Source organism: Etheostoma spectabile, chromosome 12 (genome assembly GCF_008692095.1).
Source record: "Etheostoma spectabile isolate EspeVRDwgs_2016 chromosome 12, UIUC_Espe_1.0, whole genome shotgun sequence".
NCBI lineage: Eukaryota > Metazoa > Chordata > Actinopteri > Perciformes > Percidae > Etheostoma > Etheostoma spectabile.
In genome coordinates, this window is record NC_045744.1 from 22,988,136 (window position 1) to 22,994,135 (window position 6,000).

Sequence of the window (6,000 nt, forward strand, 5' to 3'; positions counted from 1 at the left end):
TTTAATGGCATATTTTCTGATCACACCCATCTCATACTTGAAGTTTGTTCAAATCAATGCGAAGAATGATTCACAAATGCATTTTTGACCCGGGTCAGCACATGCTCCCCGGGTGTCTGGTAAACAGGGTTGTTTATTACTAATTCAGAACCCAAACTGTTCTGACAAACTGCATACTTTGTAAAGTACATTTAATTATTTGCTGTTATTGGGAAGGGATGTGCATGCTCCAAACCCTTTTTAATCAGTTCTATGATGGTTTTGATACTGTGCTAATCTGTTATAATGAAACATTGCAGGTGCTCGGGCTGAAGATGTGAAATTAAAAGGGAAAGTTTTGTGTGTCCGCCTGGAACTTCTGTTGAGATTGGTGGCATTACCACCTCTTGGCCTACAGGTATGTTATTATTACCACAGTTCATAATCAAACTGCACACTTTACACTGCCTAGGAGTCTTAGACCGGGAGAGGACCGGATGGATTTACAGATTTGTAATGTGCAATTTGAGCTAGACTGAATTTTCAGTGGGGACCCACAATGATTTGTGCTGATCTCCTCTGTCGGATTCCAGCCAGTCCTGATGATGATTCTAGTACTTTGATCACTGACATTAAAGAGCTAAGTCCCATGTCAAAGTGTCCTTGGGCAAGACACTGAACCCCGAGTTGCCCCCGATGCTGCGCATTGTAGAGTGTATGTGTGTGAGTGTGTATCTGATGAGCGGGTGGCACCATGTACGGCAGCCTCGGCCACAGTGTGTGAATGAGTGTGAGGGGTACTATGGTACTAATCCTGTACTATGTAAAAGCGCTTTGTGTAGTCATTAAGTAGAATAAGTAAGTTAATTAACTAGAAAAGCGCTATATAAAATCCAATACATTTACTTAACATGTCTAAAACAATTAAAACAAAATCTTGTTTTTGCCAACCTCCAGTAGTTTAACGTCTTACCTTGCGGTAGTGATGTAGGTGTGTACTCCAGGGTGTGTCAGTGCACAGTGACATCAGTGTTGGGTGGGGTGCAACGGAGCACGCAACAACACCCAAACACCCATCAGTGGTTTTGTATGTTGTCAGATGTCTTTTAAAAACAATTGTTGAATAAAAGCAAACTCATAGTCACCAATCTGCTTCAAACATAATCATAATAGTCAATATTTAAAGCAGAAGAGCCAGGTGGATACAGGAACCTAAAAAGGAGAACAATGTTTTGATTATGAATGGGAATTTCTTCACTTTTGTTCATGCAGCAAGTGTTACGCTTCAGTTGCATGATATGCTCAGTGTTTAGCTTTTTTTTTTATTTCTGTTGGTAAATGGCTGTCAATGTGTTAATTTCTTGTTAAAACTAAACAAGAAGGAAACGCTTGCTTTGTGCAATGTGCTGTCTAAATGTATTTAAATATTGCCACAAGACGAGAAATTCTGTTAACACTTGACTTACAGAATAAGCTTAATGTTTTGAGTAATCACATTTTCACACTACTGAGTATTATCACTCAACAGTACTCCCCCCTGTTAAGATCTTTGGTGAACAAAACAAACTGAAGCCAACCTACTGTCCTGAATAAGTGCCGTCATTTGTTTAGTTTGTACTATCTTTAAAATGTGCTTTTTAAATGAATACAATACAGCACTCTAAACCAAACATGCACTCATGATCTTACTAACATCAACTACAAGCCAGAATGTCTCTTGTTCAGTATCACTGCAGCAGGAAATACACACAAATAACTTTAGACATGCACGATGAAGTGCCATGGTGACTTTACATTCTTTCAGAAACTTCTGTGTATCAATTTTATATAAAGATGGAGAAAAAAAATAAGTCATCACCAGTAGTTGTGTTTAAAATAACAGAAAATCCAGGGGAAAAGTTGCCACATTCAAGCTGTTTGACAGACTAACCCTTAGTAGTCTCGCTTTGCCAGACCCTCCTCCAAAGCGTGTTGGAGGAGGGTCTGGCTACTCCACATAGCATTTGGGGACGGGAGGAAAATGTGCTCTGGTTTATTGGCATTTCTTTAAACCAATCACAATCGTCTTGGTGCTAAGCACCGGAGAAAAGCCACGGTGCCGCTGCAAAATAGGCTCAGAAGGAACTTGTTTTGGTGGAACGTGTACGTTTAGAAGTTGTTTTAGTCGCTCAGAAAACTCCAGATAGTCTAGCTAGCTGTCTGGATTTACCCTGCAGGGATCTGAGGACCAGGTAACCATAGACCTCAGATTGGACAGATAGTCTAGCTAGCTGTCTGGATTTACCCTGCAGAGATCTGAGGACCAGGTAACCATAGTCCTCAGATTGGACAGATAGTCTAGCTAGCTGTCTGGATTTACCCTGCAGAGATCTGAGGACCAGGTAATCATAGTCCTCAGATTGGACAGATAGTCTAGCTAGCTGTCTGGATTTACCCTGCAGGGATCTGAGGACCAGGTAACCATAGTCCTCAGATTGGACAGATAGTCTAGCTAGCTGTCTGGATTTACCCTGCAGAGATCTGAGGACCAGGTAATCATAGTCCTCAGAAATCCACCGGAGTTTAGAACGCCGACACAAAGAAAGCCCAAGGCGATGTATATCGTTATATAGCCTGGTCCCACCAGACTCTTGTACATTTCATTTGACCAGAGAGTCTGGCCACTCTAAAACTATTGGATCTGCCCAGAGCCACACTGGATCTGCCATTACCAATCACTAACGTTTGGTCGTGACGTCGGCTTGTCATTGCTAGCGTTAGCCTTAGCTAACTCCTTCACCACTAATGGCGCTAGCTGGAAAATCAAACTTTTCCCAAACCTCATGGAGAGGAGGGCCACAACATCATGGCCCCCAACAGAACTCAGCAAAGGTTGTTCTTGCTCGGGCTTTAACTTCTGGATATTCTGCAGCGTTGCCACAACGGACCCGATGGCTTCGCTCGCATCGTTCTCCGCCGCCATAATTACGGAACTCATCGAAAGTTCCCGGACCTCAACGTCATCGTTCTCAGCCACTCCCTCTGTTTGACCGCCAAATATTGGGCCAGAGAACATCAGCAATTATACCGCAAACCCAGATGGAGTACTGAAGGAAAATGAAAATTGAGCCCGGCTAGTACTAGAAATCCGCGGATTTTCGAGCGGCAAAGGAGCAATCCTGGAAGTGGAATGTCAAAGATATAGACTAAACCTTTAGTAACAGAGATGGAACACATGTATATAAGTCATCATATGGAGGCTTACAGCTTCTTCAAGTTCCTTTATTTTTCCTCCTCCTCCTCCTCCTCCCTCATGTCCTTTCTACATGTCGGCTCCATCCTTGGGGCTGGCCGGCCTGGAGGTGGCGAGCTCGATGTTCATTCGTCTCTGAGAAGACGAGCTGCCCGTGATCGGAGCTGACAGAGTGGCCTGAGGCGAAGACACCGCTAATTGGGAGGGAGAAGGCGGGCTGGGCGAGGGGTCCACGTTAGGGCGATGACTTGGCTTCATGTCGCTGGTTGTTGTGTGCAGAAACCAGAGTCCTCTGAAGGGGGGGTGGGCTGAATCTTGAAGACCACTAAGGCCTATATAAGAGACTTCAGATACAGTATTAGTGACCACTAAGGCCTATATAAGAGACTTCAGATACAGTATTAGTGACCACTAAGGTCTATATAAAAGAGACTTCAGATACAGTATTAGTGACCACTAAGGCCTATATAAAAGAGACTTCAGATACAGTATTAGTGACCACTAAGGTCTATATAAAAGAGACTTCAGATACAGTATTAGGGACCACTAAGGTCTATATAAAAGAGACTTCAGATACAGTATTAGTGACCACTAAGGCCTATATAAAAGAGACTTCAGATACAGTATTAGGGGACCACTAAGGTCTATGTAAAAGAGACTTCAGATACAGTATTAGGGGACCACTAAGGTCTATATAAAAGAGACTTCAGATACAGTATTAGGGACCACTAAGGTCTACATAAAAGAGACTTCAGATACAGTATTAGTGACCACTAAGGTCTATATAAAAGAGACTTCAGATACAGTATTAGGGGACCACTAAGATCTATATAAATGAGACTGAACCATGTCATGGGACCTTTTTAATAATCTTTTTTTTTTTTGCCTCAAGATGGTCTAGTACCAAAACTTATATACTACAATATAACTCTTGCAAGTTAGACAGATTGCAGCAGATTTCTTTACAACTTCTGACCTGCTTGTCTTACCCCAACGCACCTGTCTCATGTTGGGGATGTGCAAAGTATTTTTCTGAATCTTTACTGCGGTTTCTATAAGGGCCGATAAGGTAAAAACTCTGGGGAGAGTCACCTGGCGGCGCCCTGTAGCCGGAGAACAGTCACCTTTTGTCGGCTAAACTCAACCATCAGCTCTGTTGCCGGCATCACGCTGGCCGACTAATTTCTTAGGATATCACACAAAAGTAGGGATGGACCAATTGGTAATCAGTCTATCCCTACTTTCTTTAGTCAGCACGTCACATGGATTCACACATTTTTTTAGACAGCGTGGCTTTTTAATGAGCAGTTGGTCAACTTGTGAGAAACAGTTCAGTGAGCTTGAAGAGTCGGACGCCTTCAGCCATCTGGTGACTCCATCTGTCAGCGACGAACATCTGTTCGCCGCCGACTCTCATCTCAACATCATTTCTGGAATACTGATTCATTAAAACTCTGATAGTGGAAACTTATCTAGTAAAATATTCTGTCAACTGTTCACACAACTGACACACAAACCTTTTGCATTTGATTTCACGTCCCAAAAATGATTCCACCAGCAGCTTTTCAACGTCACTGGTTTATTGACTGTGAACGGCTTTACACCTACAAACTATGGCCTCATTTACTGTGCGTCATGTGTTTAAATAGAATCCAGATATATGATGTAGTTCAGTTTTTTTTTTTTTTTAAAGGAGCTTGCAATGGGGCCAACACCTGCACCCACAGTCCCTTCAGGTAAGACCCGAACCAGCTGCAGACTGGGTCAGACAGGTAGCTCCATTATTCTGAGTTACCTCTCTGCTCCTCTCAGGATAATCAGTCAGACGGGAGGAATGTATTTTTAACGTTGGAGGGAAATGCAAACAGTGGCAGAGAAATCCTTCGTCCCTCGGGGCTAAGGTTGGTGCATCTGCTTGGTTTTTTTTTTTTTTTGCAGCTGTTTGTCTGGACACTTCCAGGTCAGTGCGTAGACATTCAACGTGTTGCCCTCTTTATGGGTTCAGTCAACAGGCAGATCACAGCTTTAGCACAAAGATGAGACCGAGACCATTGCTGCAGTTTGGTCGTTTAGTGCTGTATTCTATTAAGCTGTTTTTTGGGGAATCCGAAGCAATAACATTCAAGATATCTTGAATTGATATGTGTCATCTGCATATATATGACGCTGCACTGAGGATATATTTAATGTAAATTCTATATTCTAAAGATCAAGACATTATCAGCTGCAACTTAGTTATTTTATTTGTAGAGTTATCTGTTTGTTTGGTCTAAAGACCGGTCAGAAAATAGCAAAAAATGTTGATCAGTGTTTCCTAAAGCCCAAGATGACGTCCTCAAATGTCTTGTTCTGTCCACAACTCAAAGATATTCACTTTAATGTAACAGAGGAGAGAAGAAACTATTAAATACTCATATTTAGGAAGCTTCAATCAAGGAATTTTTTTGCTTTCTTACATATAGAAGACACGCGATTAACCAATTAGTATATTTGTTTTTGATATATCTTTTCCTGACAGATGGTCTGGCCACCATGGGAGGACATCATGCTTTTTGGGACTGGATTAGTGCTGTTAATTCTGCACAAGTCGAATTTTGGAAAGATTCAGATCAGTGTTAGGGACCACTAAGGTCATATAAAGAGACTCAGATACAGTATTATGGGACCACTAAGTCTATATAAAGAGGACTTCAGAACAGTATGGGGACCACTAGTCTATATAAAGAGACTTCAGATACAGTATTAGGGACCACTAAGGTCTATATAAAAGAGACTTCAGATACAGTATT